This window comes from Coenobita brevimanus, chromosome 55, assembly GCF_032717465.1.
Source record: "Coenobita brevimanus isolate Jiangsu-jjx chromosome 55, ASM3271746v2, whole genome shotgun sequence".
NCBI classification, from domain to species: domain Eukaryota; kingdom Metazoa; phylum Arthropoda; class Malacostraca; order Decapoda; family Coenobitidae; genus Coenobita; species Coenobita brevimanus.
Window position 1 is genome coordinate 47,714,672 of NC_137008.1, and position 25,346 is coordinate 47,740,017.

Here is a 25,346-nt window from a genome sequence, read left to right on the forward strand (position 1 = left end):
CTCCTACCTCTTATGCACCTTGTGCTAGATACACTATACACTTAAAGTCACCCACACCCACACATCCACTTCTGCTAAGTTTTGTGTTCTTACCTAATTGTTCTTACCTAATTGTATCTTTACAGGAATGAGTCAAGCTCATACTGTCCCGTGTCTTGAACCATATTTATCGTACATATCCTTAAATTTGTGAATTGTTTTAGCACACACTATTTCATGAATTGTTTTAGCACAAACTATTTCATTCGGTAGTGCATTCCATTGATCAATTGCTCTGTTTGGGAAATTGAATTTCCTTACGTCTTTAGCACCTCTCTTCTTATGCAGTTTTTTGCAGTGTCCTCTTGCTGATGCTTCTCCATATGTTAAGTAATCATTTATGTCTATTTTCTCCTTCCCTGATATGCACTTATATAGCATTATCATGTCACCTCTTTTCCTTCTCTCCTGTAGTGTTGGTAGATTCAGTTTATTTAGTCTTTCTACGTAGCTTTGGTCCCTTAAGCTTGGTATCCATCTTGTAGCGGCCCTTTGAACTTTTTCAATCTTGTCTATATGCTTTTTGAGATGAGGACTCCAGACTACTGATGCATATTCCAGGGTTGGTCTAATGAATGATGTTATTATCCTTCTTAGCATGTCTTCATTTATGTATGTGAATGCTATTCTCATATTTGCAAGCAGTGTATACATGTTCCGTACCTTCTCGCTGATGTGGTCAGCCGGAGATAGTCTGTTATTGATAATCACACCTAGGTCTTTCTCTCTTTCTGATGTGTATAGGGTTTTATTTCCTAACTTATAATCCCAATCAGGTATTTTTCCACTTTTACCAAACTTGATTACATGACACTTGTCCACATTGAATTCCATTTGCCATGTACTACTCCATTCATGAAGTTTATTTAATTCTTCTTGTAGCTCCCTACAAGAGTCTGTGCTAGTAATTCTCCTTTGTATTTTTGCATCATCTGCAAACATATTCAGATAGCTCTCATTTCCAGTGTTACTGTTTATATCATTTATGTACACTAAAAACATGATTGGTGCCAGAACCGAACCCTGTGGTACTCCACTAGTCACTTCTTTCCATGATGAGTAGTTTCCTCTTAGTACTGTCCTCATTTCTCTCTTTATGAGAAAGTCTTGCATCCAACAAAACAGTTTGCCTCGAATTCCTCCTTGATGGTACAGTTTCCATAAAAGTCTTTGGTGTGGTACTGTGTCAAATGCTTTCTTGAAATCTAAATAGATACTGTCCACCCATCCTTCCCTTTCCTGTACTGTGTTTGTTACTCTGTCATAGTAGCTCAACAGATTAGTAACACATGATTTTTCTTTTCTGAAACCAAACTGTCTTTCTGTTATCATACTGTGTTCTTCTAGATGATTAACCCAAGCTTTTCTTATAAGTTTTTCTAATACCTTGTTTACGACACTGGTCAGTGATATTGGTTGGTAGTTGAGAGGATTTTGTCTATTTCCTTTCTTGAATAAGGGGACTATATTTGCTTTTTTCCAAATATCAGGTAGTTTCCCTTGACTCAAGGATTTCTTGAAAACTAAAAATAATGGTTTACTTAACTCCTTTGCACATTCTCGTAATACCCAACATGAAATTTCATCAGGACCACTTGCTTTTCCTCTGTCTAATCTACTTAACTCCTCCTGTATTACTTTTTCTGCTATTTGTATATCTGGTCGTATGTGTGGACATGCGTGTTCCACATAGTCCCTCTCAAAATTTTTTTCTTCTGTAAAAACTAATTGGAAATTCTTATTTAGTGCTTCACAAATATCTTTCTCTTGTGTATAAGTGATTCCCTCGTCCGTAATGGATTGTATTATATCTTTTACTTTGGTTTTGCTTCTGATGTACCTGTAAAACAGCTGTGGTTGATCACTACTTTTATTTATATCCTCCTCAAACTGTTTTTGGGCTTCCCTCCTTATTCTTGTATAGTCGTTTCTTGCCTGTTTGTAATTATTATACGCCCTTTCAATATTGTGTCTTCTGTATCTATTCCACAACAAATCTCTTCTTTCTTTTGATTTTTTACATTCTGTATTGAACCATTTCTGTATTTTCTTATCTGCTTCTTTGTGCTGTGGGATGTACTTCTGGACTCGTATTTCATAAAATTCACAAAATTTTTTATATACAGCATTTAAATCTTGTCCTCTAAGCTCATTTTCCCAATCAACTTCTAAGAAATACTTCTTTAGGTCTTGATAATTCCCCTTTTTATAGTTTAGGCTCTTTTTGTAACTGTCATTGCTGTTTACTATGTCATATGCTATCCTGAAGTTATAATTTAGTACTGCATGATCGCTTTTGCCGAGTGGAGGGTGATATATTAAACTGTCAATGTCATTTTCTTGCCTACTAAATATTAGATCTAGCACTGAAGGTACATCAAGTCCTCTTTTTCTAGTGGTTTCCCTCACACGTTGCGTTAAGAAAAACTCTTGTACGAGATCCAGGAGCTTTCGGTCCCAACAGCTTTCTTGGCTATTTATATCTAGAGTATTCCAATTTATATTTGTATTGAAGTCCCCAGTTAGTAAAATTCTTTCCGATTTCTCTTCCATTTTATGTAGCAATGATCTTATACTCTGAATTGTACTCTCTGCCAGGTCCTCATATTCGTCTCTTTCCCATGTGTTTGATCTGGGTGGCATGTACAAATTGGCTACAATTACTTTACCTTCAGATGTGTCGATCTCTACTGCAATCAGTTCTACTTGTGATGGTATATCTAGGTTTATTTCCTTGACTTTTAGATTTTTCTTAGTTAATATTATAATTCCTCCTCCTTTTTTTAAATTTCTGTCTCTTCTCCATATATTGTATTCCTCTAAGTTTAGTATGTCATTGGATATCCTTGGTGTTAATTTTGTCTCAGTTAGGCATATTATTTGTGGTTCATTTTCTCTGACATAATCATTCATCTCTAGTAATTTAGATACCATTCCATCCACATTTGAGTACATCAACTTTATCATCTTGTTTATATACTTGTCATGACATGGTTCTACTACCTTCCTCCTTTTTCTTCCATCCTGTTTGTGTACCACTTTCGTACCTGCAATCCTATTACTTTGTAAAAAAATTTCTTCTTCTCCTCTTCTGATCTTCCCTCATTCCCCCCCCCCCCCAGTAATTCCAGTTCCTCTTGTGTTAGGTATCTTTTTATCCATACATTTTTGAACTCCTCTTTTTCCATAAGATTCTTTGCATTTTTTAGTATCTCTTCCACAGTGTTTACACTCTGGAAAGTCACCTTTAGAGGTCTTGTCTTGCTTTTCTCGTATTTCCCTAACCTTTTGTGTTCCTCTATGTCTTTACTACAGATTTCCTCTGATATTTCTTTCAGTAAGCTCATTACATTTGCCATCTCCTTTTTGTCTCTAGTGATCTTGTTTTTAACTTCTTCCTCTTCTATACCAGTGATTACTATTGATTTATCTATTTCTACTGAATCTCTGACTAACTTTGGATTGTTTTGGATTATTCTTTTCACTTCCTTTTTAATGCTTTTTTCCTCCACCCTTGTTTCTAAGTCTTTCTTTACTTTCACCATTTCAGCATACGTGGTTTCTACATCATTTTTGTAGCTTTGCACAGCTTCATTCACCTGTGTTATCTTCTCCTCAATATCACTGCTCTGGTCCATAAGACTGCTTGCTTGTCTAATTGTCTCTGTGTCATTTTTTAACTCTTCCATAACACTCTCGTGATTGACTACTGTACTTGCCATTTCACTCATTTTCTTCCTAAGCATACTCAATTCCACTGTTAGTTCACTGATGGTTGTGTCTTTCTTATTGGCCTCCCTTCCTAGTTTTTCTATCTCTTCCTTTTGCAAGTGCATTTGCTTCTTGATTTCATGAATTTCATTTTTGAAAGCCATTTCTAGTTTGTGTACACGTTCAACCAGTCTATTGTGAGTCTCCACTTCAACCAGTTCTTGGCAGAAATCATCATTTTGCTTTTTACTTTTATCCCTTTTCTTTTCCAAATTTGTTTTACTGGAGTATGTATCCATTTTGTAATACTAAATGAACAGAGCATGTACTTACAGAGTATGTACAATTTTCCCGTGTTGCTGTAGTATAAACAAACCCAGCTGTGTGTGTGTGTGTGTGTGTGTGTGTGTGTGTATTTACCTAGTTGTGATATACAGGAAATGAGCTATGCTCGTGAAGTCCCATCTCTGCTTCTTGATATGTAAAATTTTGCTTTGAACTCATTTAAGTTTTTAGACTGGACGATCTCTTTGTCCAGACCATTCCACAGGTCTATGCATCTATAAGGAAAACTATATTTCTTAATATCCTTCAAGCAACTTGGCTTTTTCAGTTTCATTATGTGTCCTTTTGTTACTCTTCCATCCCATACAATCAGGTCTTCTCTGTTAATTTTTCCTACTCCCAACCTGGCCCTGAACACTGAAATCATGTCACCCCTCTCTTTCCTTTCTTCTAATAAAGGCAGGTCTAGCTTTTCCAGCATTTCACTGAACGACAGATCTGCCACGCTAAGGACCATCTTGGTTGCTGGTCTTTGTATTCTCTCAGTCTTATTTATATCTTTCTTTTTATGTCGGGTATCTTTCTTTCTATGTGGGGGCCACACTACTGCCGCATATTTCAATCTGGGGGGCATCATAGCCACTATCAATTTTTTCATCATCTCCTCATCTACGTAATGAAATGCGTTCTTATGTTGGTCAAAAGATTAAACGTCTCCCTAACTGTCTTGTTAATGTGTTTTGCAGGTGACAAATTATCCTGGACCAGCACTCCCAAGTCCTTCTATTCTCTCAATTTTGTGATTAGTTCATTAACCATCAAATAATTCAGTGATGGGCTCTTGGTACTTTTATCCATTTCCAATATTTTACATTTTTTTGCGCTGAATCTCATTTCCCACTTCCGTTCTTAAATGAAGATGAAGGGGAGCTGCAAGGCTTGGTGGATGAGTTTGGGAGAGTATGTAAAAAACAGAATCTAAAGGTGAATGTATGGAAGAGTAAAGTTGTGGTCTAGGAGAGAAGTAGAGTCAGTGAAGGAACACTGAGGTTGGAAGAGGAGGAAATGGAAACTGTGAGTGCATTTAAGTTCTTGCGTAGTGTAATGAGTAATGATGGAAGTTTAGAAGATAAAGTGCTTGAAAGGGTACAACAAGAAAGAAAGGTTGCTGATTTCTTGAAAGCAGTGATAAGAAGCAGGGAAGTGAGCATGGAGGTGAAAAAGTTATTACATGACAGTATTGTGATATCAACTATGACGTATGGAAGTGTTGGAGGAACAGAAGTCAAGAGTGAGAGCAGTGTAAATGAATAATCTGAGAGAAGCATGTGGAGTCACACAGAGAGACAGACTGTCAAATGAGGATGTGAAGGAGTGTTGTGGTGTGGATGTGGAAACACACTGAGGTGGTTTGGCCATGTGGAGCCGATGGAGAGTAAGAGACCGATGAGGAGAGTGTATGTGAATGAAGTGGAGCGGGGGAAGAAAGAGGGGGAGGCCACGGATAGATGGAGGGATGGAGTGGAGAGGTATATGACACGGGGGTGTGAGCTGGAAGCCAGACAGTGAAATGGCAGGAGACAGGGCGACATGGAGCCGATTTGTTTGTGGCCACCCCTTACAGGATTAAGGTGTCTGGCAATAGATTGAATGATAAAGAGATAGACAGATAGACATCTGGCTCCAATCATGAAACCTATCCAGGTCCTCTTGCAACATTTTACAGTCTTCTTCAACTTATACTCTCCTCATAATCTTTGCATTGTCTGCAAACAGACTTGCATAATTGTTCATTCTATCTACTATATTGTTTAGGTAAATCAGAAACATTATGGGCGCTAATGCCATTCCTTGTGGGACTCCACTTGTTACTTCCCTCCATCAAGACATCCTGTCTTTTATTACTGTCCTCATTCATCTGTCTCAAGAAGTCTCTCATCCACTCTAAGAGGTTCCTCTTCAGCCTTCTTATGTGTTCCAATATCCACATTAGTCATTTTTGGGGTACTTTGTCAAAGGCTTTCTCCAAATCTAAATACACACAATCCACCCAACTACCTCTCTCCTGTAGAACGACTATTGCCCCTGAGTAAAAGCTCAACAAAGTGGAACACACGACCTTCCATTTCTAAATCCAAACTGACTTTCTGCCAGAATGTTCCATCTCCTCCAGATATTTTATCCATTTGACTTTCAGGATTCTCTCACACAGTTCTGCGTCCAAGCTGGTCAGGGACACTGATCTATAATTCAGCGGTACTTCCCTTATAAACTGGTACCACAATGACCCTCTTTCGTTTCCGAGGCACTTTCCCTTCTTCCAGAGAACAAACAATTAAACCGTAAATCTTATCTGCCAGTTGTTCTCTACATTCCTTTAGCATCGAATTAGATATCTCATCTGGTCGTGGGGCCTTCCTCACATCTTGAGTTTCCAGTAGTCTGTATGCTTCTTGCATTTCAACTTTTACATCTTTTAACACTACATGTCTAGTCACTCTCTCCTCCTCCACAAAATCACTTTCTCTAGTGAAGACTGATTGGATGTATTTGTTCCTTATTTCAGCTAGCATAACTGCATCTTTATAGACATTTCCTTCTACTTTCAGCTTATTGATTCCTTCCTTTTGTTTCAATTTGCCATTAACAAACCTGTAAAACAACTTAGGTTCTTCCTTACATATGTCAACTGTACCTTTTTCAAAGTTTCTTTCTTCCTTTCCATGTATTCTTGTATATTAATTTCTAGTTCTTTTATATTCTTCTTTTGTTCCCTCATTACCTCTCTTTCTCCATTTGTTCCATGTCTTATCCCTTTCTTTTTTTTTTTCCTATCACACACCTTTTGTTCAACCAGTCATTTCTCCAGTTCTCTTTCCCACTAACTTTTGCACATACTTTTCAACACCTGTATTATAGAAGACTAGAAAGATACCCCACTTCTTCTGCATCTCTCATTTCCAAGAATTCTCACAAATCTGCTTCTTCGAAAAATTTTCTCAGTTCTGTAAAGTTTACTGTCCCATAGTTGAATCTTACATGCCTATATACCTCATTTTTCTTGTCTCCCTATTTCCTTCCACCGTTTGGAATTCTATCACTACATGGTCACTTTTTCCTACAGGACACAGATATTTCAAAGATTCAATTGCATCAGGTTCTTTGGTTAGAATTAAATCTAGTCTTGTTGGTGTGTCTATCTATCTATCCATCTATTGCCAGACACCTCAATCCCGTTTGGGGTGGTCACAAACAAATCGCCTCCACATCGTCCTGTCCCCCGCCATTTCACTGCCCTGCTCCTAACTCACACCCCCCTCTCTCATATACCTCTCCACCCCATCCCTCCATCTCATCCTCGGCCTCCCCCTCCCTATCCCACCTCCACCTCACTCACATACACTCTCTTCGTCAGTCTTTCACACTCCAACCTCTCCACATGGCCAAACCACCTCAGTGTGTTCCTCAAAACACTTCCTATCACATCCACATCCACACCAAAACGCTCCTTTATATCCTCATTCGTCAGCCTGTCTCTCCATGTGACTCCACAGGCTCCTCTTAAATAGCTCATTTCCACTGATCTCACTCTTGACTTGTGTCCTTCCAACAATGTCCAAGCTTCACTTCCATACGTTAGAGTTGGTATCACAATAGTGTCATATAGTAACTTTTTCACTTCCATGCTTACTTCCCTGTTTCTTATCACTGCTTTCAAAGAACCAGCAACCTTTCTTCCCTGCTGTACCCTTTCAAGCACTTCACCTTCCAAACCTCCATCCTTACTCATCACACTACCCAAGTACTTAAACGTACTCACATTTTCCAATTTCTCACCGTCCAACCTCGCTGTACATTCACTAACTTCACCTCTCTCAAAGACCATCACTTTACTCTTCCCTACATTCACCTTTAGATTCCGTTTCTTACACACTCTCCCAAACTCATCCACCAAGCCTTGCAGCTCCCCTTCATCTTCACTCAACAGAACAGTATCATCTGCAAACAATAGTACAGGGAGTTTCCAAACACTATCCTCTCTCACCAGGGCCACTCCAACATCCATTACCCTACCTTGTACCTTTTTTATTACCCCATCCATGTACAGATTGGACAACCATGGAGACATGACACATCCCTGTTTCAACTCAACCTCCAAAGAGAAAAATTCACTTAGTTCACCATCCACACGCACTGCAGCCTTAGCACCATCATACATACTCTTCACAGCATTCAACAACTTTCCATCTACTCCATATATTCTTAACACTTTCCACAATCATTGTCTATCCACCCTGACATATGCTTTCTCCAAATCCATGAAAGCCGCATACAACTTCTTTCCCTTCTCTAGAAACTTTTCCACTAAAAATCTAACAATGAATATCTGATCTACACAACCTCTTCCTTTCCTAAAGCCTCCCTGTTCTTCTCCAACTAATTCCTCTGTTCTTTCTCTAACTCTGTCAATAAGTATCCTACCATACACTTTTCCTATTATACTACGAAGACAAATGCCGCTATGATTACCACACACTTCTTTTTCTCCTTTTCCTTTGTACAAGGGAATAATTATACCTGACTTCCAATCCTCCAGGACTCTACCTTCCTCCCAGGCCAATCTGCACATCTTCCACATCCATTCTACCACTATCTCTCCCCCATGCTTCAGCATTTCACCACACACTCCATCAAGTCCTGGGGCTTTCCCCAATTTAACTTTCTTCATTGCTTCCACAACTTCTATCCTACTGATTTCTTCATGTATTCTCACCTCCCTCCTTCTCCCAGCCATTCCCCAGCCACTTATACTCGCATTACTTCCGTGCTGTATGTTCAACAATTCCCTAAAGTGTTCTGTCCATCTGCTCACTTTTTCTCCCTTCTCCACTAGTAATCTACCATTTTTATCTTTCACTCCCCTGCTAACCTCACTTCCACTCAGTTTTACTCTCTTTACCTCTTTCCAGAACATCTTCTTACAGTCCCTCCACTTTACACTCAAACTCCTTCCAAATCCCTCATCCACTCCTTTCTTACTCTCTCTTACTAATCTTTTCACCTCTCTCTTTCTTTCTACATACAACTCTCTCTTCCGCCTCTCAACCTCTTCCACACCCCTACTTCTCATCCATTCATTGTATGCTTTCTTCTTTTGTGCCACAGCCTGTCTCACCTCTTCAGTCCACCACGCTGTTCCTTGCACCCCCCTCCATCTTCTCTTCCTCCCACACACCAGATCACATGCTGCACATATTTCTTCTGTAAATATCTTGCACACACCTTCCACGTCCCCCATCTGCCCCAATTCATATTTGCCCAATCATTCCTCCACTTCTCTCTTATACTCTGCCTTTTTCTCATCCTCTTGTAACCTTTCCACTCTCCTTGCAATTACAGTACTCCTTCCTCTTGTCTTTCCCTTCTTCTATTCCTCCATCTTACTTGTATCCTAATTCTGGCTACCACCAAGTAGTGGTCAGAAAGTCAACTCCCCCAACCTCTATAAGCTCTTGCATCCATTACACATCTTCACATCCTTTCATCCACACACACATAATCAATCATTGCCTTCCTTTCATTCAGTTCACCACCCACCCTTCTCATCACTCGCCATGTATACCAGTGGATCATTTTATGCCTGAAGAGGGTATTGGCTATCATCAACCCCCTCCCAGCACAAATGTCCACTAACACACTGCCTTTCTCATCTATCGCAGCAGGCACACCCCACTCACCAACTATTCCATCCACCTTCACATTCCCTACTTTACCATTCATATCACCGATCAAAAACACTTTCTCATTCCTTCCAAACTTTTCCATGCACACTTCCACATTTGTCCAGAACTCTTCTCTCACTCTGCTAGCACGATCTTGCGTTGGCGTATACCCACACACAATCACCCACATTTGTATTCCAACTTTCAACTTTACCCACACAATCCTTGACCCAACTGATCCATACTGTCTTATGCTGTTCTTCCATCTTTTACTCACAACTATACATACTCCTTCCTTTACCCTCTCATTCTCATCTACTCCTGCACATATACCCCATCCATACTCCCATTCTCTCACACTTTCTCCTCACCATTTTGTTTCAGTCATTCCACATACATCCACTTTTGCACCCTCAAGCACCTGGACAATCTCTCTCTCTTTCACCTCATCATTCGCTCCTCTTACATTCCACGTAGCCATTACCAAGTCCTTTGTCCGGTCCTGGGTCGTCATCGTTTGGTCAGTCCTTGTCCGAGGCTTCTTGTTTGTTTTTTTAGTTAGTTGTTTTCCGGGGAGGGGCACTAACCCTAAATCTTGCCTCTTCTTTGACCCAATGGGTCATTACATTACCCATTGCTATATATAATAGTATACTGCCCCACGAATCTTTGCTGTTTCCTGAGTCCCACTCCTTCCAGTTTACCTCTTTGCAATTGAAGTCATCCATCAGAATTATGTTGCTGCCTTTCTCAATCACTTTCTGTGGACATCTAGGCATGTCCAACAACATCTCCTGATATTCCTCCTCATTCCATGCCCTTGTCTTGAGGGGGACATATGCTACTGCGATGTCTCCCTTGCCTTTCCCTCTGGTTTCAATTACCATGTTTATCACTTCAGCCATACCTTCTCCCAGTTCCACACTATCCACATTTTTTCACTGCTATCATCACTCCTCCTCCCATTTTTTCTTTTCTATCTCTTCTCCATATCTTGTAAATTTCCCATCTCCCATTTGGATATCAATATTCTCTCTTACCTTGGTCTGTACGAAGTACATAATGTCTAGCTCATTTTCCGTCAAGAAATTGTCCATTTCTGTCCTTGCTGAAATTAGACCATCTTCATTAGCATATGCCAAATCCAATCTTTTTGCACTGTTATTTATACTGTCCTTCCCTCTCCTTCGGGCCACTTCCTCAATTTCTGATCCATAACTCTTCAATAGAACTCGGTCTTCTCTTCCTCCATTCTCTGGTTGTTTTTTTCCTTCACTTCCTTAACCTGCTGCATCCCGACTGATTTTTCATCACTGAGCCCCCCCCCCCCCCCCCCCATCATGGCAGATTTTTGAAAAAGTTTTTCTTGGCTAAAACCTCTGCTTTTTATGAGAAACATTGGAAAATGCCCCCCAAAATGCTCACCTGAGCTTAGAAGTGGTCTAAACAGGTGATCCTTTAAACACCTGGTACCATATTCTCTGGAGCCGCGCTGTGCGTGTCGCATTTTCTATGTAGCGGTAACTGTTGCAAACCACTCAGAATAGGTAGATATTTGTTCATTTGGTACGAATTTATAAGTAGTACAAAAATATACTGGTTTTCACACAGTAATATAGGCGACATAAGCGTTGTTTCATTCACCAAACACATCAACATAACACACCTTCCTTGGTGACATTACCTCTTCATCGCTTCTGCTCGTTTCTTCCTCTGGCACCACACACTATTTGTCCTCCACATCGTCATCGATTAGGGAATCACTCTCGCCTTGAGTTTCGTACCGTGGTGCGACATGTCTTTACTGGCCAGGTCACTGGTAACAGGTGAGTTGCCAAAACAATGGCGTGGGGAGGAGGGGTCACGTGGGGTAAGGCATTGTCCCCACCTGGTGGCAGGTTGAGGAAAGTGTCCCGTGTCTACGTACCAAAAATCACGTGCAAAATTTGAAAATTGTGGAAATGACGGACCTTGCAATTGCAGAATGTATGGATACGTTACTGGGATTCACCGTGACAAAACGTTGCAACGTATCCATACATTATCGGGATGCCTCGGGTTAACAAGTTCATTTATTTTAGCTCTCTCTTCCTCACTGCATCTCTCCTTATCCAGATATTTTTGAATCCTTCCTTATCTGCTAATTTCAAAGTCTTGTTCATTATTTCATTTACTAAAATGTGAGACTGAAATACAGGTATTACTTTTAGTGGCCTTGCCACTTCCTCCCCATACTTTCTCAGCCCAAACACTTCTTCGATCTCCTCTTGGGTTTTGTCATCTCCTTTCATAACTATTGACACTATTTCCTTCGTCCTTCTCAGTTCTTCCCTCTCTCTTTCTGACCTCACTGACATTAGTTTTTCTTACAAACCTGAGATAATCATGCATTTTTCTCTTGTCTGCTGCATCTCTGACAAGTGATTCTTTACTTTTTAGCATCTTCACCACTTCCTTCTCCACCTTTTCCTGGTTTTCCTCTCTCTGTAGTTCTAAAATCTCCTTAAGATTTATTTTATCTTACTTGAGTTTTCTTCCATATCTAGTGGTGTTCTTGTATTTCCTTGATATGTTCCTCGCACATCTTAGTTTTAGATTCATGCTCATCAAGTTCACATTTCATCTTGTCCCCTTCCTCCTCTAGTCGATTTTCCCATTTAATCCGTTTTATTTCACTTGCGGCTGACTCATTACCGTTTTCAGTTCAGACATCTTTCTCTCCTGGTCAACACTGCATGAGCAGACACTCTCTAACTTACTTCTCAACTCTACCTTCCTCTCCTGTTCCGTGGTTCGTTCCTGTAATTCACTAATTATTGCCCATACCTGTTTTAATTCCTGGGCATTCTTCTCAGTCATTTTCTCCACACTTGATACTATTGTATGATTCAGTTTGATACTTCAGATTACTTTGGTCTCCACTGGAGAATCCCACGAACTCACCATCTATCTATCTATTGCCAGACACCTTAATCCTGTATGGGGTGGCCATAAACAAATCACCTCCATGTTGCTCTGTCCCCTGCCATTTCATTGCCTTGCTCTTAGCTCAGAGACCCCTCTCTCATATACCTCTCCACTCCATCCCTTCATCTCATCCTTGGCCTCCCCCTCCCTCTCCCTCCTTCCACCCCACTCACATACACTCTCCTTGTCAGTCTCTCACTCTCCATCCTCTCCACATGGCCAAACCACACCGATGTAATTTCTCCTAATGCTTCCTATCACATCCACATTCAAACCACAGTGCTCCTTCGCTTCCTCATTTGCCAGTCTGTCTCTCCATGTGATTCCACATGCTCCTCTCAAATAACTCACTTTCACTGCTCTCACTCTTGACTTCTGTCCCTCCAACAAGATCCAAGCTTCAATTCCATACATTTGAGGTGGTATCACAATACTGTCATGTAGTAACTTTTTCATTTCCATGCTCACCTCCCAGTTTCTTATCACTGCTTTCAAGGAACCAGCAACCTTTCTTCCTTGCTGTACCCTTTCAAGCACTTCACCCTCTTAAACTTCCATCCTTACTCATCACCCTACCCAAGTACTTAAATGCACTCACATTAGCCTTTTCCTCCTCATCCAACCTCACTGTACATTCACTGACTTAATTTCTCTCGAAGACCATAACTTTACTCTTCCCTACATTCACCTTTAGATTACGTTTCATACAAAACTACCCAAACTCATCCACCAAGCCTCGCAGCTCCCCTTAGTCTTCACTTAACAACACAGTATCATCTGCAAACAATAGTATAGGGAGTTTCCAAACAATGCCCTCTCTCATTGGGGCCACTCCAACATTCACTGCTCTACCTTGTATCTTTTTTATAACCCCATCCATATACAGACTGAACAACCATGGAGACATGACACATCCCTGTTTCAATCCAACCTTCAAATGGAAACTTCACTCAGTTCACTATCTACAACACTGCAGCCTTAGCACCCTCATACATACTCTTCACGGCATTCAACAACTTCCCATCTACTTCATACATTTTTAATACTTTCCATGTCTACCCAAACTGTCATATGCCTTCTCCAAATCCATGAAGGTCGCACACAACTTCTTTCCCTTCTCTAGAAACTTTTCCACTAAAGATCTAAGAATGAATATCTTCCTTCCTAAAACCTCCCTGGTATTTCCCTAACTCAGTCAGTAAGTATCCTACCATATACTTCTCCTATTACACTAAGAAGACAAATGCCCCTATGACTACCACACACTTCTTTTTCTCCTTTTCCTTTGTACAGGGGAATATATATACTAGACTTCCATTCTTCCAGGACTCTATGTGCCTTGCAGGCCAATCTGCACATCTTCCACATCCATTCTACTACTATCTCTCCCCCAATGCTTCAGCATTTCACCACACACTCCATCAATTCCTGGGGCTTTCCCTATTCTAACTTTCTTCATTGCTTCCACAACTTCCATTTTCCTGATTTCTTACTTTCTTCTATTATCCCTCCGTCTCACATCCATTCCCCTGCCACTTAAACTCGCATTACTTTCATTCTCTACGTTCAACAATTCCTTAAAGTGTTCTCTCCATCTGCTCACTCCTCCTCCTTTCTCCACTAGCAATATACCATTTTTATATTTCTCTCCCTGACTAACTTCTTTGACACCCTGTCTATCTCTCTTTACCTCATTCCAGAACATTTTCTTACATTTCCTCCACTTTACACACAAATTTCTTCACAAATTCCTCATCCACTCTCTTCTTACTCTCTCTTCCTAACCTCTTCACCTCTTTCATCCTCTCTACATACAACTCTCTCTTCCGTGTCTCAACTTCCTCCATGCCCCTGTTTCTCATCCACTCACTATATCCTTTCTTCCTTTGTGCCACTGCCTGTCTCACCACTTCATTCCACCATGCTGTTCCCTGTATCCCCTTTCTTCTTCTCTTCACCCCCACACACCACCTCACATGCTGCACAGATTTCTTCTATGAATATCTTGCACACACCTTCCACATCCTCCATCTGCTCCAATCCATATTTCCCCAAAGGCTCCTCCACTTCTCTTATATGCTGCCTTTTTCCATCCTCCTGTAACCTTTCCACCCTCCTTGTATGTATTCCTTCCTCATGTTCTCCCCTTCCTCTATTTCTCCATTTTATTTGGACCTTGATTCTCACCAGCACCAAGTGGTGGTCTGAAAGTCCACTCCCCCAACCTCTACATGCTCTTGCATATAAAGGATGTAAATAATGCACTGCCTCTCTCCGCCATGGCTCAATCGTACAAAATCTTAAACCATCACTGTGTGTGTGTGTGTGTGTGTGTGTGTGTGTGTGTGTGTGTGTGTTTTTTTTTAATAACAGAACAGAAGAAGGAAAAACAAATGGGAAAAAAAAAAAAAAATCCATACACCAGATTACTGGTGTCCTCTGTTCATAAAATATCTGTAACAGTTAGACTTGAACAGTTGTAGGTAGAAATTTGGAGGAAAACAACTCTGGGGAAGCGAGTTCCAGAGAGATGCAGTTCAGGGAATGAAAGAATTCTGATAGGCAGAAGTTCTGCAATATGGTGGAGTGACATTCCAGTCATGAGCGCTACCAGATGCCCGTGTAGCACGAGGGAAGGCATGGAGAGGTGGCACCATGGACGCAACTTCGTCTGAGCATTTGCCAAAAAATATCTGTAAAATAATGCAAGGGAGGCAACATTCCTTCTTACTTGCAGGGGAGGTAGTTTATATGTAATGGCAGGGTTGTTAATGATTCTAACAGCTTTATTCTGAATTTTTTCTAGTTGTCTTAATGCAACCTCTCCACAACCATCCCACAAGGGTGAGCAATATTCAAGCTGAGAGCGCACATGACTCTTATAAATTATAGCTAACTGCTCATCGGCGAAGAAGTTACGGACTCTGTACAATAATCCAAGTTTCTTTGAGGTGGTTTTAGCAAGTGATCTGACATGAGAGGTCCAGCTGAGGGCACTGTTAAGTGAGACACCAAGAATTTCAATATTTTTGGAGATGGGAATATTAGTAGCACTGAAGGTAATGTACGAATCTGGCAATATCTGTCTATTAGTAAACTGTATATATTTAGTTTTACTAGCATTAAAAGAGACAAGGTTGTTTTGTCCCCATTCACTAATTGTAGATAGATCTTGATTTATGGAGATGGCTGTACTGAGTTGAGAGGTAGAGATATTAGACTTTGTAATTGGATGTCTGAGTGTGAATGAACTATGTAGTGTTGAGTCATCTGCATATGAGTGAATGGGATTGTGAGTGACAGATAACAGATCATTAATATGAACCAGAAATAGGGTTGGCGCCAGAACTAATCCCTGTGGCACGCCGGCGTTAACTGAGTGGAAATTTGAATATACATCATCTACTTTTACTCTTATTTTCCTGTCACTAAGATATGAAGAAATCAAAGGAACAAAAGACGTTAGTTCATAGCAAGGGAGTTTGGACAGCAGGGAACGGTGCCATACTCTGTCGAAAGCTTTAGAGATATCAAGAGCTACTGCATGAGTTTCTCCATGTAGATCAATTGACTGATGGATGGTATGAGTTAAGAGATTGAGTATGTCAATGGTGGATCTTTCGCGGCGAAAACCGTATTGTCTATCACTAATTAAGTTGTTGGATTCAAGATGTTTAACAATATGCTTATTAATTAAAGTTTCAAATACCTTACCAAGAGAAGATGTGACAGCTATTGGTCTGTAATTGGAGGGGTCAGACGAACTTCCTTTCTTCGGAACTGGGTGGATATTGGCTTCTTTCCATGAATTTGGGAATAAAGAAGTACGTATGCATAGTCTGAATAATTTAGCTAGGACAGAGGCAAGTTCAGGGGAACACTTTTTCAAAACAATTGGCGGAATTCCATCTGGGCCTGGAGCTCTGTTGGTAAGTAAATTGTCTGGGATGGATTTTACGAATCTTGTCTGTATTTTAAGTGGGGCAATTTCGGGAGAATCAAGTTCCAGTACTGAGACATTCTGGCTGGTATCATCTATGGTAGAGTTTCTTGCAAAGGTACTAGCAAAGATATCTGCTTTCCCTCGTGGGTCATTTGCAATATTGCCATCTGAAGATTTTAGTGGGGGAATGGAAGATGACTTGTTAAAGTTATTATTGAAAGAATTAAGAGTTGACCAGAATATTCTATTGTCATTAGGGTTGTTAAGTAGTTTTGATGCTTGCTTTTGAAGAAAGTTTGATTTAGATAGATTTAATACAGCTTTTGCATGATTTCTAGCAATTTTAAATTGGGAGAGTGATTCAGATGTTTTTGATTTTAAGTAAGAGTTATATGCTAATGACTTTTGGGCTGTTGCTCTGGCACAATTGCCATCAAACAATTTTGGAGAGTTTGATCTTTTAGTGAATTGTTGACTTGGTATGAATAAATCCATACCAGCTAGTATTAGGTCGCAAATGTGGGACTGGGTAGAATTGGGATCACTAGAGAAGAAAGACTGCCATGGAACATCAGCAAGATAATTTCTAAATCCATCCCAGTCTGCCCTGTCAAAGTGCCATCGGGTAACCCTGACAGGTTCAGAATGGGGAGGTGTAGGAGGGTTAACTAATGAGGCTTTGATGAGATTGTGGTCAGAGGATCCAAGTGGTGACAGTACCTCTATCCTGTATTGATCTGGATTATTTGTCAAGAATAAATCCAAGAGATGGGCATTATGGTCAGGATTATCAGGTTTACTGTTATTTGACCAGTTCTCCATCTTATTTTCAATTAAATGGGATGGGACCACCACTCATGCATTCAATTTGCATCTTCACAATAGGCATGCTCCCTTTTCGCCGCCAATTTTGTGTTATTTTCCCACGATCTGCATGGAGCTCCGCCGCTGACAATGTCCTGTGTGTGTGTGTGTGTGTGTGTGTGTGTGTGTGTGTGTGTGGTACACACTGTCTCCGTGTCTCAGAAAGTCAAACTTTGTTTTGAACTCTCAAGTTTTTGGACTGGACAATCTTTTTGTCCAGGTTTTTCCATAGGTCAATGCATCGATATGGAAAACTGTGTTTCTTGATATCCTTCAAGCAAATTGGCTTTTTAATTTGCTTCCATATCCTCTTGTTACTCTCTCATCCTATACAAACAGATCTGTCAATTTTGTCTACTCCAATTATAGCCCTGAACACTGCAATCATGTCGTCCCTCTCTCTTCTTTCTTCTAAGGAAGGTAGACTCAGCTTTTCTATTCTTTCCCTGTATGACAGATCCGTCAGGCTAGAGACCATCTTGACTGCTGTTTTTTGTATTCTCTCAATCTTGTTTATCATCATTATGTTTATATCCTTCTTTTTATGTGGGGACCAAACCACTGCTGCCTATTCCAATTTGGGGTGGATCTTAGCTGCTATTGATTTTTTCGTCTCCTTGTCCATGTATTGAAATGTGACTCTTATGTTTGTCATGATCTTATATGTCCCTCTGACAATCTTGTTAATGTGTTTTACGGGTGACAAATTACCCTGGACCAACACTCCCAGGTCGTTCTCTTCTCTCGCTTTTGTGATCTGTTCATTACCCATCAAATAATTCAGTGATGGTCTCTTGGTAGTTTTACCCATTTCCAAGATTTTACATTTTTTGTGTGTTAAATTTCATTTCCCATATCCAGCTCCAATAATGATCCAATCCAGATCTTCCTGCAGCATTTTACAATCTTCTTCAACTTACACTTTCCTCACGGTCTTTGTATCATCTGCAAACAGATATGCATGGCTGTTCAATTCATCTACTATATCATTTATGTAAATCAGGAACATTATGGGCGCTAGCACCGAGCCCTGTGGGACTCTGCTTATTACTTCCCTCCACCCTGAAACCCTGTTCTTTATAGCTGTCCTCATCTGTCTGTCTCTCGTGAAGTCTCTCGTCCACTCCAAGAAGTTCTCCTTAAGTCCTCCTATGTGCTCCAATTTCCACATTAGTTGCTTATGGGACACCTTGTTGAAGGCTTTCTCCAGATCTATATACACACAATCCACCCAACTATCTCTGTCCTGTAGCATGTCAATTGCCCTTGTGGGTAGAAGCTCACCAAATTACTCAACTATCTCTCCTGTAGCACATCAATTACCCTTGAGTAGAAGCTCAGCAAATTAGGGACAAATGACCTCCCAGTTCTGAATCCAAACTGACTTCCTGTCAACATGTCCATCTTCTCGAGATACTTTATCCATTTGCCTTTCAGGATTCTCTCGCACAATTTTGCGACCATGTTGGTCAGGGACTCTGGTCTATAATTCAGGTGTTCTTCCTTATTCCCCCCCTTGCAAACTGGTACCACACTGGCCTTCTTCCATTTCTGAGGAACTTTCCCCTTCTTCCAGAGAACACATAATTAAACCACAAACTTTACCTATCAGCTGTTCTCTGTAATCCTTTAGTATCCAATTAGAGATTCCATCAGGTCCTGGGGCCTTCCTTATATCATGAGTTTCCAGTAATTTATACACTTCCTGCACTGATTCTTTTATATCTTTTAACATAACATTTCTAATCACTCCCTCCCCCTCCAAAAAACTGTTTTCCTTGGTGAAAACTGATTGGAAGCATTTGTTCATCATTTCAGCTTGCATTACCGCATCTTTATAGACCTTACCATCTGCTTTCAGCTTACTAATTTCTTTCTTCTTTTTCAATTTGCCATTAACAAAACCTAAAAAACAATTTGGTTCTTCCATACATTTGTCAATTATACCTTTTTCAAGTTTTTTTTTCTTCTTCACTACGTATTCTCATGTATTCATTTCTAGTTCTTTATATTCTTCCTTTGTCCTATTGTACCCTATCTTTCTCTATTTGTTCCATGCCTCATCCCTTTCTTTTTTTTGCTATCATACACCTTTTGTTGAACCAGTCTTTTTTTCAGTTCTCTTTTCCACTTACTTTTGGCACATGTTTTTTTTTCACCCTTATTATATAAGTCTAGAGAAAGATATCTGTGTGTGTGTGTGTGTGTGTGTGTGAATGTGTTTATGATAAGTGATAGCATTTGCAGACGATCTTTAGTCAAATCACACACACTCGTTGCATGTTGTCATGGATAATAAACAAAGTGCAGGGGTGGACAATGGAACTGACAAGAGTAGAAAAAATATCCAAAATTTGTTTCCTACTGTGGTGTAGTAATTATTCTTATAAAAATTTCTCATTTCTTTATGTCTTCATCACCTTCAGCTTTAACCTATCCCTTATTCACTTAATCAAATAAGCAACTAGAAGGAAGTCCCTGAGAGTGCCACACCTGCATCCACCAACTGGTCTAGGGGCCAAACATTTGACTTTATTCTGGGACCTTGCCTTTTGACCAAATGCTCCCAAATGCTCCAGTAACTTTGCTTCATATCAGACCAATCCTTTTTGAACTGATCTTGTCCTACGACTCTGATCTTTAGCTGTGACCTTGAATTTTAATTGGTTGACTTCAAGATCAAACCTCTGTATCTCTGTCTTATTCCATATGGTTTTGTTTAATGAAGACATAAACTTTTAAAGCTGATCTTGCAATGTGACCCTGACCACTGAACCAATGGGTCAAGCCCTTGGCTGACCGTCAACAATGCCCGTAAGTCTGGTCCAAATAAGATAAAAACTGTGGTAACTATTTTCTTCACATACAAACATGTGGGTCTAAATTTGACTGCCCTGGGACCATAATTTTAGACTGTTCTCAAACCGAATTCCTCCCTTCTTGTCCAGTGCTCAATCTTTCCGCAAGCTTGGTTTTAATTGGATAAAAACTTTTCTTTTACATTGACCTTAGCACTTTGATCTAGCCCTGTGACCTTTATGTAGTTTTCAATACACAATGTCAACCCCTAGGCTGACCTTCATCCCTTAAGCAAAGAGTGGTTAAAGTCAGATAAACTCTTTACTCTGTTCACAGACGGACAGACAACCAGACAGACAGACACATCATGTCAAACAGAACATAGAAACCATTCTCAAATCCCAAGTGCAAGTATAATAAGTACAACAACATAACAAAAGAAGTATTGTGTAAAATAATAGTGAGAAAAACAATGAGCCAGGGAGAATTTTTCGAATGGGGCTTTACGTTAGGGAAGGTGTGTGAAATGAGAGGAAGTGTTGGAAGTAAGTGTGTGCAAGGATGTATATGTGTGAACAGCATGATTGTCTGTTAAGGAAAGAAAGGATGAAGAGGAAAAATGCTACACGAGGGAAGGACAGCTTGTGGATAAAGAGTGTGTCACAAGTTAACCAAAATTAAGAAGGAAGCATTATGTGTAGCAGTATATTGTGAGTGAAAAAAGAATGGGGTAAGAGAGGATGCAAGTCTGAGGAGGTACCTGTGTGTGTGTGTGTGTGTGTGTGTGTGTGTGTGAGAGAGAGAAAGAGAGAAAGAGGGGGGGGGGAAATGACAGTAACTTCCTTTTTAACTGAATTTTCTCTTGATTTTTTTATAACCTTCAGATGTGTCATGAAAAATAAATAAGAGAGAAAGGGGTAGAAGTACGAGAAGTAGGAAATGAAAGAAAGAGGAAATGAGAAAAGGAACAGAAATACGAAAAGTGTGTGAAAAAATAGAGAGGGAGAGAATGTAGACAGATACAGTCATGTGCTGAAGTGAATTTCTCCCACTTATTTATGCCTTACATGATCACTGTCATCAGTCTGACAGCTGCCTGTGCACAAAGAATTATAAATGTCTATATTTGGGGTAACAGAGGGATTTATAGTAGGCACATGAGAGGATCAGGATTGGGAGTCATTAACAGATCAGATTTAAATAGTGTTAAACACATTCTCACGAACACAAGACTGGCTTGCTAGGTACTATAAGATTATCAAATAACTGCATAAACTGATGATGTATATAAATTTATTTGGTATCATACGAACAAAACTGAACAGAATCAGGTACTGTATTTTAGGATAAATAAATGCTTCAAGATCTTGCTGTACATGACTTTACATATTCTATTTTTATTATCAATGCCATTAGTTTAGCTAGCATTTGATGTGAGGATAAACAGGATTTACTGCAACTTTTACTGGCCTGTATTTTTTTTAAAAACAAGCTAAAGAATGGACCTTACCGGGTTCAGTTGTGTGGTTTTAATTTCATTTAAGAAGAAATAATAATTTAGTAGATCTTTATGCAATGGTGACTTGTATGTTATTTTATTCTGCAAGTGGTGCAGATTAGTTTCTTAGTGTAGGCACAAAGCTGGGGAATTGGTCATACAACGTGAGGAAGTGGGAAGAACATCTTGTCAGACGTGAAGGTTGTCTTACAGGATTTTTATATTACTGTTATACAATTTTATGTTAATATAAAGGCACCAACAAGACTGGCACTTTTCGGGAAAAAAAAAAAAAAAAAAAAATGTGTACCTGAGTGAAAATGACTCTTATCAAGCAATGCTGACTACAGTGTTGTTATACAATTATTGCAGTTTTTATTATTACTGTATACAGTAATTCCTATTAAAAAAAAAAAAATCCTGTGACTGATGGACATTACTGAAAGGCAACTACGGAAGGTAAGCGTGAATTTCAGAGAAAACACCTCCCATACCAAGTAAGCTTTCTGTGGTGTGCGTTGAGACAATAATTTTTTCCTCAGATTTGCAATTCCCAAATCACGGTGCATCTTGCACAATGCTGCGTCTTAAAGGTCATGAACCGCAGTACCATATGCTGCAGTCAGGCCTCACTATACATTCACTTGTCATATAATAAATTCCTAGAATAAGAATCTAAAAGTTATACTTGTACCTAGTTTTGGAATAACAATGGAGAAATTCACTTATATGATAATTCTGATGGTGCTCTTGCCTCACCTAATATTAAGAGGGCTCTCCCTCCATGCTAAGGGAAATGTGGCATGAATAAGGAGTAGTGATGTATGGTAGTGAGGCCAGAGCAGTAAAGGAAGAGGATATTCAAAGGCTCAAATATAAGGAAATCATTATGATTAGACAGATAAGTAGTGCAACCTCAATAGGCCTGGAGGGGGGGGGGGATGAGGATTCTAACTGAAGAGCTGAGAGGAAGGACAAGACTAGAATGCACTGGTGCTGTGATGAAGTGCAGACTGAGAAGGTTTGGGCATGTTAAGAGGATGAAGGATGACAAGTGAGATGTGTGAATGTCAGGAGTAGGGTTGCGACAGGCAGAAGGATGACAAGTGAGATGTGTGAATGTCAGAGTAGGGTTGTGAAAGGCAGACTGAAAGAGACCTGGGACATGGGATGAGGAACTGAAAGAGGAGATTGCAGGGATTGAGCAGTGTGGAGAGCTGTCATTGGGTGACCGAGGCGTATAACAATCTCATGCGTACACAGTGCCTTCTGTGCGCATGTCGACAGTCAGCTGTTTGGGCCATGATGGCCATCCAATGTTTACATTCTCTGTGATCATCTCCTTTTCATTCCATTTTGTGCATGCAAGACTATTGAAACACCACTGTTATCACCAAATAATAGTGCAAGTGCATAACAAATAGTGCAGTGTGTGATATTAAGTGAAGTGATAACTTTTTATGTGTGAAGTAATGAAATATGTGACTTGGAAATTATGTGTAGCAAGGATGCTACTTTTTGAGATTTTATGTTATGTGGTCACAGGCCTCCCTCCCTATCCCCACTGAACCTATGCTGTATAAATCTCACTATATGATAAATTAGTATGTGGTGGGATTTCAATTATCACTGTATTGCAAGTAGCGAGACAATACAGAGCTTTTGAGAAAAATCTCCTGAGAGTTACTGACTGAGTATGAGGATGGACTAGGCCCCCCCCCCCCCCACAAGACATAAAGTAACTTGGTGGTGGGATGAGGCTGTAAAAGCTGCTGTTAAGGAGAAAAAAAAGTCTTCTCCGGGAATGGATAAGGAGTTGTAACAAAGAGGAATACTTGGCATCCAAGTATAGAGCTAGAAAAGGGGTATACAGAGCAAAATTTGAGTCTCAGAGACTTTTACTGGATAACCTAAGTAGTGTGGAAAAGAAGAATACATTTAAGGTGGAAAATCAGATCAAGAGGGAAAACAGGGATATCATGGGTGAGTAGGTTGTGAAGAGTACTCGAGGACAGGTGGTAGTGAAGAGTGGGGATATTAAGGATGCCTAGAGAGAGCATTGTAACTGGTTGCTCAATGAGGAGTTTGACTGGAACAGGGAAGGCTTGGAGTCAGCATACCCAGTGTTTGGCCCTTGGCCACTGATTGATGCTGCTACCATTAGCATGCCAACAGGCAGGATGCAGGTTGGGGAAGGCAGCAGGTGTGTCTAGTTGACTGCTGAAATGCTGAAGGCCTCATGAGATATAGGAGTGGGATTAATTACTGATCTGATAACTACAATTATATATGAGTGTGCTGTCCTAGAAGATTGGCTGAAGAGTGTAACTGTAAATCTGTATAAGTGGAAGGATGAAGCTATGGAAAGTGGAAATCATAGAGTCATAAAACTTTTGGACTAGATAAAGAAGATAATGGAGAGAGTTTTAGAAGGTATGATTAGAGAAAGAGTGAATATTGATGAGATGCAGTTTGGGTTTATGCCAGGTGAAGGGGCAAATGATTCCATATTCATTGTCTGACACCTTCAGGAAAAATATATAGGAGAAAAGGGATCTGTATTTTGATTATGTTGATTTGGAGAAGGCCTTTGACAGAGTTCCTAAGGTGGTGGTGAAGTGGGCAATGAGGAAGCCTGGGATCAAAGAGTGGCTGGTTAGAGTGGTTATGGTTATGTACATGGGTGCTCGCACCCAGGTGAAAGTGAAACGAGATTTGAGTGATGAGACTCAAATGTGTTTTCTGTGAATGTTGGTGTGCATCAGGGGTCAGTCTTGAGCCTCTTCTTATTTATCATGGTGCTTGAAGCCCTCTCACATGACTTCGGACGGACTCATGTGGAAGATATATGTTATGATCTGGTGTTGACTGCAGAGAATGAAAGACAGGTGGAGGAAAGATTTAGGAAGTAGAGAGATGGTATGGGGCACAAGGGCTTTAGAGTAAATGCAGATACAAAGGTAATGGTACGTAGGGTTGGTGGCAGTACTGTCAAAGACGACAGAGAGTGGCCATGTGTGTTTGCCACAAGGGCATCAGAAGTAATCCCATCTTGTGCTGTGTTTGTGATAAGTGGGTGCATAAGCGACGTAGTGGTATTAGAAGTAGACTGCAAGATAATGCTGATTTTATGTGTGAGGTGTGTCAGGGAGAGCATGTGGAGATTGTCAGGAGTGAAAGGATTGATCTTGCTGGCGAGTCTCTCAAGTACAGTATGTAGAAGAGTTTTGTTACCTGGGAGACATGTTATGTGCTGGAAATGGGGCTGGAGCTAGTTTTGTGGCTAGAGTAAGAAGTTCAGGGAGCTGTTGCCTCTCCTGACACTGAGAGGGCTCTCCCTCTGTGCTGAAGGATTTTTGTATGCAACATGTGTTATGACAGTGTGGTAATGCTGTATGGTAGTGAGACCTGGGTAGTTAGAAAAAAGAAGATATTCGCAAACTTAAACATACTGCCAGTCCCAGAGAAGGGTGACCACACCCAACCCTCCAACTATCGTCCAATTGCTTTAACATCC

At 40.2% G+C, this 25,346-nt stretch overlaps 1 protein-coding gene across 1 annotated transcript in view; it reads right to left on the reverse strand.

The window, feature by feature from the left end:
- The window catches only part of Taf1 (TATA-box binding protein associated factor 1), a 667,992-nt gene that overhangs the window by 297,893 nt on the left and 344,753 nt on the right, over positions 1-25,346 (reverse strand). The window lies entirely within an intron of this gene.